Below are 16,582 nucleotides of genomic sequence, written 5' to 3'. Positions count from 1 at the left end.
TTAATCTTTATTATTCAGAAGATCAGATAAATTTTTACACTATCTTGAATTGGTATTTCTTCATAAAACCCAGTTAATATAAATATGCAACATTGATACCAGTATTTCAGTCAATCATTCTGCTAAATAGAGAATTTATCAATTTAGTAATGCTAGAGTCATGTCCTTTCAGAATATTTCAAGTTTAGCCTACCATCCCACTTAGAATGTTTGAAGTTTATTCATTGGGATACTGTGTGATTGCTGTGTGTGATGTCCCTTTAGAAACACAAGGAAGAATGGTCTTGCTGTACTAATTTTTATTCCTGAAATGCAGGGTAAGTTGTAGTTTAAAGGGAAAGCAAGGTATATATTATTGTTCTGAACTTTAAGGCAAGTTAGCTCTTCTGATAATACTTGATGAAAGAAAGCTACCTTAAAAAATGTACTTAGTTAACTTATTCTGCATTAATATTGATTATAGGAAGTTTCTAGAATCATAAATCAGATCTGTAAATAAGATTCAGACAGAAATTAAAAATGTAAATACTGCTGCCAGGCTTTTTTAAGAAATTGTTGGGAGAGGTAGGACTTTTTGCTTTTTCTGCTGAAATTTCAACACTGCAAGAAGGTATAGTTGTTCAGTATACATATGTGCATATTCAAATATGTGACTGACAGACTGCTATGTGAAGTGCATGTGTCTTCCAAATATGATCTTTCTCTTTATTTTTTATTACTAGATAAAATCTGGCATTCTATTAGCTATAAAGGACAAAGTTGCTGCATAAAAAAAAAAAAAAAAAAAAAAAGACAGACCATAATCATCCATGTTACTTCTCTAAAACAAGCAATGGAAGAACTTCTGACATACTAACTCCAGGGTTTCACTGGAATGATTATGGAAAATATGCCCTCACAGCAGCTATCATTTTATTGCAATTTTTCACCTTACCTGAGGTTAAAAGACTGAAGGAATAATTTTACATCATACTAGAAGAGAAGTCCCAAAATATTTTTTCTCTTTTTTTCTTTTTTTTTCTTTTTTTTTTTCTTTTTTTTTTTTTTTTGTTTTCATATTTGTTCTTTGCTGACTACAGCCTAAAATATATAAGAATTGAGTTAGGCCTGATTTCCTTCTATTTCTTGTGATGATTTCTCTCTATTGCCAGCTGGAAACTATTTTCTAATTTTCAGTTTGAATGTATCCATGACTGTCTTGATTAAATTGGTCTGGTTATAGTGTATTTCAGTTCAAGGATCCATTTTCTTTCATTTTGTTTTAAACACCCTAATTAGACAAGAGAAACTCTTCTTTGCTGTGGGCCATTAGGGAATCCGTATAATTTAATTGCCTTTTTCTATACTTGTGTGTACTTAATTTCATCTTTTCCCTTCTATGTGTAATCTGATTTTGCACAGAAACAAATTCCTGGTAAAACAAGGTGCTTATACTTTCAATTTTTATGGTGACATTGCTTTATCATGCAGATTCTGTGTGGTGAAAACATGGACTCATTAGGCCCTTTCCTTTTCCTTCCCATGTCACACTCCAATTACTTAATATCAGAAGCGTGAGTGTGTCCAATTTCAGTTCCTTTTTTCTAGTTATCTAGTTGCTCCTGCATGATAATCCATTGCCTGTCACAGTGATGATGCCTCCTAGCATTTTTATCAGATGTAATCAGCAAGCTCCTACTTTTATGACAAAATAGTTAATGGAAGCATTAATTACAACAAAGCCAAGAGATGAAAACCAACTTTTCACTCACCACATAGGTTCTACATAAAATGTTAATTGGTTACGCCTTCATAAATACTTTGGCAAATATTTATAGGGTGTCTTTTCAAGTGTTTTAATGCAGTGCACTGATATATTCTACATCCCTTCTGCTGACAGAGCATGAATTTCTATATTTTTATCAAGGTAGAATGTTACTATGAGAAGGTGATTTTTGATGTCTACTTTTATCTTTTACATTGTCCTTAGATGTGCTCCTTGAATGGTCTTTCTTGTCTAATTGCCATAATCTCTCTGTGGCTGTCACACTTCTCAAAGACAAACAATATGTTCTCTCCAGATAGAATTTTTTAATGCAATTCAAAGTGTCAGCTACTGTCAGACTTGAAAAATCTTTAGTGAACTGAAATTTCATATTCAAAAAAATTCCTATTTTTTTTGCCATCTTTTTCTTGCTAAACTCCTTCCTATTAGTCTAGATAAATGAGCAAGTTTGTATTATTGCAGTAATGGATATAGCTTTTCTTTAAACAAACAAACATTTGGCAATGTTCTACCCACTTGAAAATTTTTAATACGGTGCTTTTTATTTTATTTTTTAACTTCAGTAGTGAAAAACTACCACTAAAGTAAATATTGACACTGAAAAATAATTGTCACATATTCAACCAGTAACACACTGCACACAAATGAAACAGAAATTCAATTTCTATGTGGACAGTATGCTAAATTCCATTGCATGCTTTTCTGGCAAAAAACCCACAAATTCCATTGAGAGAGATACCCTAGGGACAAAGTAACACTTTTAAGTGAATATCTTGCCAAGTAACTAACCAGACTTTATACAGGATGAGTCTACTAGATACTTTGAAAATATCAATATATTGGCAGTAATGCATTTTCCAGGTCTTCTAAGGAGTGAGCACTGCAACCCCTGTACACCTGAGTTTTCTGCACCTCTTGGGTTTTGCTATAAGTGTTATGTGCAAGATGGCTAATGGTACTTCAGCAAAACATGATTATCACTTCTCCAGACAGTACCAAGAAATCTCTTCAGTGTTAGATCAGTACAGAAGGTTTATGCCCCAATACAAGAAATAGGTTCATTTTTTTCTATTACTTGCTTCTTGACTTATTGCAGGTTGCCAAGGATGGAATACTCACAGACATTTTAGGGTAATAGCTGTTCATTTCTTAGGGGGAGTATGGCATTAAAAGGCTCTTGAGGGATGGCAATAGTATATGTCACCTTACAATCAGGTTCAAGAATCACTAGGGTTTTGCTTTGGATCTAGGTCAGCTGTTAGGCTCTCTGCATCACAATGCTAGGTCATCACTAGAAGTAATCTGGAACAGACATATACCAAGGTTATGACTAAAGATATTGAAATTAGCTAAAATTGTAGATGTTTAATCTACTGCCCAATATCAACTCCGCAAAAGAGAGATGAGTACCTGTAAAAAAACTTGTGATATGTCTATTAATTGCACATGACAGCACTTGCTGGAGAAGTAAACTAGTTGATATAAACCAGAGTTCTATACAGATTAGGTTTGGATTTAATATTTAGCTACAATAAATCGGTACAGTCACAAAATATGTTACCTTTTCACTCAGCTCAGTTCATTCTCGTTTTCTCCCCTAGTGCCTGAATTATATGTTCTTGTATTAACTGTTGTGAAGTCATATTTTGCAATAGAGTTTGTCTCCTCTGCTAGTAAAATAAAAAATAGTTCAGAAGTTCTCCATTAAATATGAAACACAAGCCATATGTGTTATACACAAAAGAAGATTAAGCACAAAGAGCATGAAAAAAACGACAAAGGAAAATAGACTTTTAAAGGGTGCCAGGAGAAAAATCAAAATAGAAAATGAAAAAACAAGAGGAAAAGCTAGGATACATAGATGAAATATTGAAATAAGGTATTTTTCATTGTAATAAAGACATTTTTCTCATTTGCAGAACTCATTGCCCAAAGACACGTGATTTCAAACATTAGTAAATAGTTATTCTCTACATTGAGAAGCAGCAGAAAATATTGAGGTGACTGAACAAACAGCAGACTGACAAACTAAATTCAAAACTTTCTTCGAAAAATTATCTATTAAGTTTAATTCATATTAGTTTCAAATCTTAAAAATTATTCTTCTCCTCATTAGAAACAAAACTTATGCAAACCTCTTTTTGATTCATCATTTTCTGAAATGTAGTGATTAAATGACTAATCGTTCTACTCTTCTCAAAGTTTGTAGTCTTCTTGTAATTTTGAAGAACAGAAGAGATTAGTAACTTCAATAAGAATTTGTTAAGAACACATTTAAAATAGTGAGATACATAGTAGGTGAAGCTGTAACAAAAGTGTATATAAAAAACCGGCTATAACTAATGTTTCCAGAACTGACTGTCCTTATGTACTGAATTCACTTAATAAAAAAGAGTAATAGTTTTTGGTTTCACCATTTTTGTTCCTCTATTCCTGTCTGACAAACAAAATATTAAATTATGAAAACTTTCTCTGTTACACTTTAATTATTTAATAACAGAACGTGATTTTTATCTTTTACTTGTTATTGGTTATACTACTACCTCTGCCTGATTTTGTTAATTTTTCAAGACATGTTAGAGAAGTACAATGGTAGTTTCAATGGTAAATTTCCTCTTTTAGATCTACTTCTGCATTCAGTTATCATTCTTACTCTATCCTGGAGCAACAGATAGAGTTGCTCAGCATAAAATCTTTTGTTGTTGACTTTCAAGAATGTTGAACTGGGTATTATAAATAAATCAGCTTATATAGATATTTATTTTATTTTCCATGACATAAGTACTCTTTGCAACATACAGATATATTTTCAAGAATGTCTTACAGATAATAATTCTTGTTCATCAGACGTTACCATAAGAATTTTTCACTCAAAAGAGATAAAGAAAACATCATAAACCTTTTGAGAACCAAGCAATTGTCTTTCCAAGTTGCACTTAGAGGAAACTAGGGAAAAATTATGAACATTAGCCCACATAGAGGAGACCATGCAATGAAAATCTAAAGGCAGAAATTGCTTCTGATCTGGTGCTAATTGCAAAGATGAGATCTACAAAGAAGTAGCTAAGTACATATATTACATCAGCTCGAGGTCTTTATGATCTGTTTCCATGTTTCTCCTTAAAAATATCTTAGCAGTATTTAGACATGCAACCAGAAAGCCTCAAGTAGCCCTGCACCTCTGAACCTGTAAGACACCACTGGTGCTCTCTTCCATCCACTAAACAACATGAGTAGCCACTCCAGGTCATAGAGCTCTATTGACATTGTTACCAGATGAATTTCTCGTACTGCAGGGTTAATACAATTATTATTTTGCAAAACCATTATGCTATAAACACTATCCAAGGAAAGGAATAAGAAACAACTCTTCATTGATCTAAGGACTCACAAATTAATGAACCAGGTCAACCAGGCCAGCTTTTCTCCTTCTTTGGAATGTAGCACTAGATCCTTGGGCTGTCACTCAGGACTGTGGGGTTGCTGACAACCAGAGACCACCAAAGAGATCTCCAGGAAAGGAGAACACATGCACCAATGAGAGGGAATAGATGGAAAAGACTTGAGTGAAATGATTATCATATTTATCATATTCTGGGTTAACCATGAATTTTTGTGTTGAATATAGCATATAAACAGGAGCTTTTTTTCTACTCAACAAATTCAGTAGGTGGAGCTATCCTCCACATATCCTGGGCCATTATAAGAGTGCCTGTTCCCTAATACCAAATCTACGGTGTCAGAGAGTCTACTTCCTTGCTGGTTCACTTTATTAACCAGTATATTCAATGTCAGCAATGGTGTGCCTTTTGGTAACTTTTAGACAGCAAGTTTAATCATAGAAAGGTTTGGGTTGAAAGGGACCATGCAGATCATCTGGTTCTGACCCCTCTGCCATGAGCAGGGACATCTTCCCAATTTGATCCAAGCCCTGCCCAGCCTGGCCTTGAACATTTCCAAGGAGAGGCTATTCACAACTTCTCTGGGCAACCTGTTACAGTGCCTCACCAGCCTCACAGTAAAGAATATTCTCCGAATATCCAATCCAAACACATTCTGTCTCAGTTTAAAACCATTCTCCTTTGTGCTATCACTATCACTCTTATAAAAAAAGCTCTCTCTACTGAGTTCATAGTAGTTATATCATAAGAGAAAATTCTCTATTGAAAAGAAATGATTTTAACAATGGACAAAGCACTGCTAGTATAGAATTATCTCTGACATGAGTGCCATAATGCCAGTCATAATGGATCAGAATTATCTCCAAGAAAAAATAACATCCATAAGATTATGAGTTTGAGGTTGGGGGATTATGAGTTAATTTGAGAGTTTATTTTCTGAAACACTTTTTGAACAAGAATGTGCAACCATAAATATCTAACTACTTCTCATGATTGTAGCTTCCAATCCATCAAAATGCTTTGAGGTTAGGAACAGCCCATTGTTTCAAAGGACACTGTATAGTTAAAGAAAAACTAAGTGTAATTCATAAATGTAGAGGATCCTTAAAAAGTGTTATCTTTCCTACTTGGAAAGCTTTGCAACAGAGAACAGAGATGCTATTAACTTTTTCTTAATTGCAGAAGGGAATAGAACACATCAAACTTCTCATCAAACACATTTGAGGAATTCTGATTTAGTCAGAGTATTATACAGCCATTAGTTCAACTTAGGGAATTAGGAACTACTGACCAGAACACAGACAGCCTTTTCTGGACTGAGCTAGAGTACAGGAAGAGCATCTGAACATTTTTAGCAGAAGAATCCCTTGTACTGCAGTTAGCCCTTCCTCTGATACCACAGTTTCATATCTAACACCACAGAAGATCGAACATTTTGTAAATCATTCAAAGACTGACTTATAGCATATCAAAAATGTCTGAAAGTAAGATGTTTATAACAAAGCAAATCATGTGCAATGAAGTGTTTTGGGAGTTATATGCTTAAAAAGAACATCTTAAAGGATGCGCCTTCAATTTGTCACATATATAAATTTAAGAAGGGAAGGGAGAACTGTGCAAGGGCAATGATGCAAGAAGACCTATCCAAAAGACACCTGAGGAGGAAGGTAGAGAACTAAGCACAGAACTGCCCACCTGTACTATGTGGGTAATAACACGAAACAAAAACAATTTTCAGTGATGTTTCAAGAACAGAGACATTGGTACAACCCTATAGCTTGGCCAGAAAAAAAATAATAATGGACCATCCTCGTGGAGCAAAAAGATCATCCCAGTGGAGCAAAACTACAAGTAACTGCAAAGTTCATTCTTTTGAAGGTAACTCAGTTTAGATTATATTTGATATTGAGGATATCTAAAAAAGCAATTTAAATGAATGTTATCCTCAGTGGCAATAAGTGTATACCTGTGCTACCACTTCAGTGCTCTACACATTTTTCTTAGTGCTCTTAAATATTAGACTTGAAAGCAGAAATAAGGCAGATGCAAAGGATGTTTTACATTCCAGTATTAAATCAGTCGCTGTGGAAACTACTTGAGTAATGTTAGAGAGTGTGTTAATAGCAATTCAGAGGGGACATCACATCTTAAATCTCTTCCTATTACATGCATTTACAAAATTATTTGAATCTCTGTGCCTGTAAGAGGTGTTGAATGTGTTGATTCATGTGAATTGCATCACAACATCAATTAAGGTTTAGAAGCAGAGTCCTTTTTTTATTTTTTTTTTTGACATTTTCATGGTGTTACACTTCATTAATAATCTGAAAGGTCAGAAATTTCTGGTAAAGTCACTGCACTGTGTTAATGTATCTGAACTGGAAAAGAACCGCAAATGTAATGTGAAAGCTTAAGACAAAAACATTACTGTGATTCAAAAGCCGATATAATTTCAGGTAATTCTAATGATTTTGACTGGGCCATGCTCTGGACACTAAATTCTGGAGTCTTCAGATCTTGTATCTTAAAATAATGTTTAGTTATTAAAAAAAAATTCATGAAATAAATTCCTGTTCATTCATACTCAGCTTTTGGCTGCAAATTGCCATGATTTTAAAACACTCTTTTCCATATGATCAAATTCAAATTTTTGAGTCTAAGAGAGCAAATTAAAGTTTTCTTTCTTCTTTACATTTGGATAATGTTTAATTCTTAATATGGTAACAAAGAGCAGGGGAGAAAGAATTGAGTGCAACAGGATTAATTATTAAAACATTCTGACCTTAAAGTGGCTTTGCTTTTTGGAAAATCTCTTCTGGGAAAACCAGCTGGCTCTACTTAAAAATGTAGCCTTTATGAATTCAAATTCAGACAAAAAGACCACTTTTTTAACAGGGAAGAAAATGGAGAACTTATAAAACTGATTGCATCTAGCATATCAGAAAAAATTCTCCAAATTGTCCATTATTTCACCTTCATCCTTTCACCAAACCTATTCTGTTCCCAGATAATAAGATTAGTAATGACCAAGAACACTGTAGCTTAAACTATTTCATGGATTTTTTAAAAAATTGCAGAATATTTATCTGAATTAATATACTGTATAAAAGTTAAATTTCCAATTGTAATATAATTACTTTAAATTTACACCTCTAGAGTAAAAAAAAAAAAACTTTTATTGTCCTTCAGGCAAAAACATTTAGTAAAATTTTCGGGACTACTACCATGGAACAGATTTCTCTTAAATCCCCTGCCAAAGTAACAGGGTAGGAAAAGCTCAGGAAAGCTTCTTAGTGGGAGTTTTCAGCTACTTTCTGCTGGATGGTATGGAAGATCTGTCCTGTAGATTGTTTGATCTCTGGCAATTGAAGTATACATTTGAAAACTTGGGAATCCATATGCCTCAGCTTGCAAAATTAGAAATGCAGAGCTAAAATTTTCAACAGACTTGGAACAAACAGCAGGTTCACAGTCTTCTTTAGCAGTGTATAGCTCATTTTAAGAAAAGCAAGCAGAGCAAAATAGTTCATTATTGTGTAAGGTGTTTGCAAGTGTTTCTCCAGGTGTTTAAAACATACAGAAGTGTATTCAGGACAACTGCTCCACTCATCACAGCCATTCCATAACTATTTTTACCTTTATGTCAAAAATTCTGTACTTTTGACAAATGTTTTTTCCCTATCATCACATTGACTTGTTTAATAGTTAATCTCATGCTTAAACACACACATAATCTGGAACATGAGAGAAATAATGCTCCTCCTGACAAGAATCTTGTATCATATGACTAAACTGACTCTAAGGAAATTTGACTTTGGTACTGGGAAGCACTCCTATAGTGCTAAATGGCATTTAGTGCAACCTCAACAATTGAAAGATAAAGTATGGCTTGAGTGTCTACTTAATAAACGTTTAAAAAATTTACTTAATTGCAATATTGATAGTGGTTTTCCTATAATGTACCCAAAAAATTACTTAAGAAATGTGTGAGTGCTTCATTTTTCTTTCAGTCCCTGGATCACAATAGCCATATTATTACAGTGTTTGTTTCAGAGTGCCTAATGTTTCTGATATTTTCAAAGATATATATAATTGCTATGTACTTGAGTTGTTTCCTCACTAAACCCATGTCAGCTTTCAGTTGAATTTTGATTCTTGAATTTTAAAATAACTTTCAGACAGATGTGCTGCTGATCCTGACAGAACCCCATAAAGCTGAGAAAACAGTGCTGAATCAAAGATAAGAGGAGATAATAGACCTTTTCAAATATTTCCTTGAAGATAGAAAGGCATTTAGCCAAACGGACAGAGAGAGCATTCTACCACCATTTACTGACTTTTTCCTATCAGTTTACTCCTCAATCTGCTGAAATTCTCAGTTTCCTTTATTTGAATCTATACTGAATGTAAGTTTTGACTCTTTGGTAATCACTAAACATTATTCTAGTACTTACTTGTGAGTCTGAGAGTTTTAGCTCAGTGTATATGTCTTATTTTTAGTTCCAAAACCTATTATTTAGCTCATTTTTATAATTCCATCTCTGCATTCCTTGTCTTCACTTGCACTTTTCCAGTGTCAGGAAGGTATAAGTGAGCAAGTGCAACTGAATGTGTATTGTTCAAGGTGTTCTGTATTAAATGTTTATAGGTGTGTTTATGCAGAGTGGCTATAAGGTAACTGACATCTGGTGTCCATGTGGGATGAATTCTAGTTCTCCATTCCCCTGGCTGTCTTAAGAGACAGAATTTTTATGCAGACATAATTTATTTTGACTCTTCCAGACAGGTTCCTTCACCAGGAGCTGCTGATTTTTTTTTTTTCAGTTTGCCAAGAGATCTTTTTGTGTGACTTTTCTTTTTATATATCTCAATTTAAATGTTCTATCTGAAATGTTTTTGTTCCCCAAAAGACTTACTAAGATCTAGATGGGAAATAAAAGTCTGATCTATTTCTTTAAGTGAAGGCCTTGTTTATGAATATCAGAGACTGTTTTTGTCAAATGCGTTAGGATTAAAACAAACCCTATCTATTCTTACACAATATTCTTGTAAAACCTGTGCAGTGAATGGATTAAGCTATCAAGTTCTGTTATGACTATCAGATGGTTGTGAAAGACAACTTCTCAGTAGGAACTTTGATAACACCTACAAAAGAACCCATTGCTCTTCCGTTTGCATAAAAAGCTTTTTTATCACTTTGCAATATCTGTAAAATCATCAACAAATTGACTTAATTTGACAATGGTTCAAATAATGCTGTAATGTCTGGACAGACATTCAAGGTTTTGCAGGTTCTAATTTTATTATATTTGGCACCAGACAGAAATTTTACACAAAATTTCATACAGCTATTCTACTAGAGGAAGGACAAGTTTTCTGATCAAAGATTTCATTTCAAGATAAATCAGTTCATTTACAACTTGATTTGTTTGCTTGGGCTTAGCACAGGCACCCATAGTTTGCATGGTGTAGTGTAGTACTTTTCCTCAAAAAATTTGTATCTTTTTTAAAAATATGTGTAATTTAATATGACGGACTTCATTTTGATTTTAAATGTAATAGCAGAGAGAGATTGACTGAGGTTCACCTCAGTTCTCTTCGTCTAAACCCAGATTTGTAAATATATTCATTAATCCAAGTCAGAACTGATATAGAGCACATAAGAAACTTCTCCTGAATTAAAGTCTGAGCATATCTTCTATTCACACCGTGTCCTTACAACCAGATCCACAGGAATAATGCTTTTTCATCTCCATTTTAGGATTAATAGGTGATGAAGGAATTATAAAGCATCTTTCCAGCTTTTAAAGGTTGCAGGAAATAAAACGTCAAAGATACAGACTTAGACCTCTAAAGTGTGACAGCTCATAGAGCCTATGCAAGCCAGCTTTTTGGTTCTGAGTAAACAAAAAAAGAGATACTAGCTTTTTTCAACTTTCTAGAGGCAACAGAGCACAGTCAGGTAAACATATGTACCTCCTGGTTGTAACCAACAAACAGACAGCAATTGCCTTCTTTTGCTGTCAAGACTAATTTAAGGAGCATCTGTGGACAGAGAGCTAATAGAGAGAGCGCTGTACTGTCCAGCACTGATGATCTAAAGTTTTTAGTGGGCTGCCGAATCACTTGAGGTGGGAGCCTACATCAGGGTCACACATCATCAAAAACAGAATTACTAAGCATGGAAATCTTACATCTCTTGTGATTCTGACTTTGATTCTGTTTCCACAACATGTTCTTCCTCAAAGAGAGGTTGGCCAGCTTTACAAGACCAGGAAGTTGAATCACATATTAAATTTTTGTGCTGCCAGTGGAGCTAAATGAGGCTATACTCATTTCATTTTTCTGTCTCCTCCGTGCTATTAATTCTGAATAGGAATAGAATATGATACATACTCCAGATTAATGGTTTTTTCCCAGTAAAAATTTGATTTTCCAGCTATGCTTGCATTTTGTTATAATGCCCAAGTTTTGAAGCATTAAAGTCAATTTATACTTGCTCTGTGATGCTTGATTTGTTGGTGAAGTACAGTTGTTGCATACTTGAATTAGCTAATAGAAAAAAATGGGTTTGTACAGTTAGTCTCACCAGTACCACCCGCCAGTGCATTTCCTGCAGTGTAAATCAGATACACTAAGTGCTCAAGCGAGTGATTTCTCCCTGCATGTATAAACTTATTACATTGCATTCCTAATAAAACTGCTGGCCAGTGGCATGTTGCATGAATGGCAGCTAAATTGGTGGTGGTTTACAAAACTATCATGGGATGTTTTCTGAAAAAAAAAAAAAAAGAAATTGCTAAGCAATGAGGCTCTGCTTTGCAATTCTTTATTACAGGCTCTGTACATTTGCAGGGGTTTCTGTTCTGTGCAGTGAGCAGAAAGGCAGGCAAACAGTCTCTGAATCACCAACACTGGGTCATCAGCTGCTCATCTGACTGAGGAAATAAAAAGGCAGGGTGCTCTAAAGTGAAAAGAAATAGCTTTTGACAATCCACTGTTGTGGAACACCAAAAATCTGTCATTCATATGACTCCTATAAACTGACTCAAAAAGCTAATTAAATGCTCAAATGAGCCTTGAGTATTACATGGCTGGTCTTAAAACACATCTATCCTTCTGCTACATACTCCTGAAGTGCAAGACAAATAGATGGATGCAGTGCCTACCTTTGCTGAAAACAGATTTTCACCTTATATTGAAGGTCCTCCTGTTATACAATTTTTTCCTATTGCTTTACAGCATTATGGATTGCCTATTATTTTTAAAAGATCATTTGATCCAGTCATTGTGCTCTTTGCACTCAGAAATGGCAATAATTTTCTGTTGTTTACCTGAGAGAGTCAATACTGAATTAGTTAGTGGTATATTTTAATTCTATTCTATTTTGATGTAGTGTAGTTTAAACTTTTAACTACTGAGAAAAAAAAAAAAAAAAAAAAAAAAAAAAAAAAAGCTTTTTTCAGGTTTTTACACCCACTAGCTAACACCAGAAAGGTGATATTGCTTACAGTGCATTTATTGATATAGCCATTAGATGACTGTGGTAGTGTGAAGAGAATTCACCTGCATTAATTATATCTCAATTTGCCTTTATTTCATATTATTCAACAATGTATAAAGGGTTAGAAATACATTTTAGTAATCCATTAAACTGAAATTATATTTTTGATAGCAAAAAAAGGAGAGAGAACATGACCTTAATTTGGAAACAGACCATGAGAGAACTCACAGGTTCCCTATTGTTATGTATAATTTTATAATGTATTGCTTACATTTTCCAGTCTTTTTTATACTTGCCTGTTCTTATCATCCACATACAGTAAATTAAAACTGCAAAATTTGGGATGTTATAAACCAATTATATTTTGTTACTTCTTGAAATTTTTTACTTTTCCAAGGGAAAGCCATGCTCCCTATACTGCAATATGGTTTGCAGAAGCAGAATTCCATGGTGGAAGAATGAGTAGGCAGCAGCTAATACCTGTGCAGTTCTTAAAAAGCCTTGGATACACTCAGAGAATAAAATTATCTGCCAAATGGTTTTGCATATTTCTTTTCCCAGTTCTTTAACAGTTCACTGCTTCACATCTAGCCAAAGGCTCTGCAGAAAGCTTTTGAAAGCATTTTGAATTGTGAAGTGCTTTCAGTAATATTGAAACCTTGGAACGTCCTGGACAGTAGCTTTGTCAGATTGGAAACTGAAAATGCCATCATGCTGCGAAAGCATTTCATTATATTTGAATTGTTAAAGCTTTTGAATGAAGTCACAGTGCTGCTTATAAAGGTCTGATGTTGTGAGACATGGCAGCTCTTATTTTCATTGTCTGATTCTGCTGATTTTAACTTACTTGTGCTAGCTGTAAATTATAAGTTAAAAAAAAAAACAAAACAAAACAAAAACAACAACAAAACAAAAACAGAGAAAAAGAAATACATTTCAGATATTCCCAGTGAAGCAAAACCATTCAGAACGGCCTTGTTTTTTTTTTTTTTAGACTGAGTACTCATAACTGTAAAGGTCAAAGGATTTGCAAAACTCAAGGGTAAAAATCCTGTAGTCAGTTACAAAACCTTGTCCTGTTTGACAATCTTATGAGTTAATGAATTCACATCATTGTTGAAGTGATTTTTGTTTTTTATTTAACAGATTGTTGCTAGTACATTTTTGTGTTAGAGAATTGGGTATGGTCAACTGCTTGGAATAAAATGATAAATTTTTGCTATTAGAACAGTATATGTCTGACTGCTGAATGATTGTGCTTTAAAATCCCCAATGAGTGTATTTTCAATAAATAAGTTCAGATACTGGCTCTTGTATATACATGTGATTTGATTTCTTAATTATTTTTTTTTCACTTAGGGCTTGCAAAATAAAGTGAATAACAATTCAATTTATCATTTAGTATTCCTTTGTTTGTGTCAGAACTGAGATTCACTACTGTATCCTGATAGACTTTCTGAAACTTGTATGTCTATCTGATGGGTACAGCATAGAACTGTGACTGCAATGATAAAGAATCTTTGAAAATGGCCCCAGGCAGAGTGTACTGCAGTCACCTAATTCTGGAGGATCATGTACATGGAGGATTTAAAGTTCTATTGACTACTATTTTTGACATGTTTGAACAGGACATGATATATACCAGAAAAATAAATAGTATACCTACAAGAATTCAGACTAACAATGAAAGCAAATGAGACATGAATGTAGTGATCATTCCCTTTTTATGATCTCCCAGCCCCCAGCGAGTTGTAAACCAAGTACTTCATGAATTGGATGTATCTCTGTACTGAATAGCTCATGATAGTTATTTTTTAACCTTTAGTTTTCTTATTTTCTGAATTCATGCACATTTTTTCATCATATACCTCTGTGGTATCATCTAGTTATATTTCAGATATATACTCTGAGAGTATATCTGTAACCAATTCCTCTTCACCTTATTGTCCTGTCTATAATAACTTTAAAATCAATAATTTCATTTCTTTTGTCATCTTCTTAGTTGGTAAAAGCCCTCATCCCTTCAAAAGCTGTTCAGAGAAAGAGTTTTAATATGGACCTTGGTTTCTCCTTGTTGTCCTTTTCTAGGTTGTTCTTTTTCTATTGTAACTTAACTCTTGAGGATGGGAAGTTTTAAAGTGTGACTGAAAAATTTTAGTTTGATTTGTTTTCCTTACCAATAGTTCTTAATATTTTATACTTTTTTTACTATTTTACACTATAAGAGGAAGATAGAAACGTGATGGTTTAAACTTCACAAGGCAGAATAACAGGAAGATAATTTATGATCATGTGCACCCTATTTGATGTGTGTTAGTCACAGTGGTGAGAGGTTATTGAAGTTTTATATTACATTTGGTGGGAAATAATATGAGGAATTTACTAGATGCATATTAAAGGAGCTCTTGGGTTAGTGCAATCCATACATTCAAATATTTATGTTAAATCCTAATGTTTCCTCATTGTGATCTAGCAAAACACTTGTGGCTGGTCAGTGCTCAGCATTTGCCATCCCCCTTTTCAGGCAGGAATAGCACACCGCTAGACTGAAATGTATATTCATACTAGTGAATAACTGCAGATGCTGAGGTGCACCCAAAGCCCAAGACTGTTTGAAGAGCTGTAGGTAAAACAGGCCAAATTACACTGATAGTAACAGCATTTCTGATGCTAAGCCTGAGGCCTAGAATGGTCAGGTCAGAGATAAAAGTTTTAATATAATTTTGAATACAAACACCATCAAATTTTAGAAATAGGCTGTCCACTATACCAATTTCTTATGAGTTCAGATTTTTGGATGGTTTGACCTCTCTGGAAGATTTACATTTTGCCTGCAGTTTGAGTCAGGTCATCTGACCTCCTTTGGAAACTCATAACTCTGGAGGAGACTGATGTTGAAAGAAAGGAATTTGCATGCTGATTTTCTTCTTTTCTTTTTTCTGATTGCAGATGCTTTTTTAAATATTCAAAACTTGGGTGCAAGAAGGAAAAAAAAAATGATTTTCTCTCCAACTTTGCAACGGGTTCAAAATGGCCTTACTATTGATGTTACCACCTAATCCAAGCAAACTGAAAATTAAATGAAAGCTTAATTTTTGGGAGGCAGTACAAAGCCTGTTACAGAGCTATACATAATTTGGAAAAAAAGCCAAATATATAGTTTTCTGTTGGGTCCTCTCCTTAGCATGCTAAACAAAAGAATATTTATCTAAGGTATTAAGATTTAGAAATCCTAACCTACAAAGTATATTATCTTCCTAGAGAACATTTACAATCATGTTCATGTCACTCCTTCCTTAAAAGTAATCACAATAAAGTAACAAGCTTTGAATATTTCAAAATTAGGACAACCCATTCTAGATTAACTTGTCCTTTAATTGGTCTTAATATCACCTGTATTTATCTTTTTTAATGACCCTGAAATCGAGTATTTCGAGTACTAAAAGACATACAAGCAGATTAGAAGAGTTTACATTCATACTAATCATTATTTCTAAGACAGAGATGTATTCACTCATGTAGAGCAACTATTTCTATCATGAAGTGAATGCTACAATATTTGAAATTGTATTATGCCTTTGAAAACTTTCTGTTGGTAAACATATATTGTAAACATATGTTGTAAACATATATTTTAGAAACAGAATTTGGATTTTTTTTTAATTACCTGTACCAGCTTCATTTAGGAAAAAAAACCTTAAAAGTTTTGGAATGTCTATTTCTTCAGCATCCTCTAATTTTGGAACACAGTAGTAGAGATTGCAAGGAGACGTTTCAGAATAAAAATCGGATGCAAAAATCTGTAGCTTTCATCTTTCTCTGATCTTGAGTACTTTGTAAACTCAGTTTTTAATCCTCCCTTTATCATTTGCTAAACTTAAAAAAAAAAAGGTCTTTTTTTTGCACTTGAGC

The sequence above is a fragment of the Sylvia atricapilla genome, chromosome 1 (genome assembly GCF_009819655.1).
Source record: "Sylvia atricapilla isolate bSylAtr1 chromosome 1, bSylAtr1.pri, whole genome shotgun sequence".
NCBI classification, from domain to species: Eukaryota; Metazoa; Chordata; class Aves; order Passeriformes; family Sylviidae; genus Sylvia; species Sylvia atricapilla.
This window is presented reverse-complemented; position numbering follows the sequence as displayed.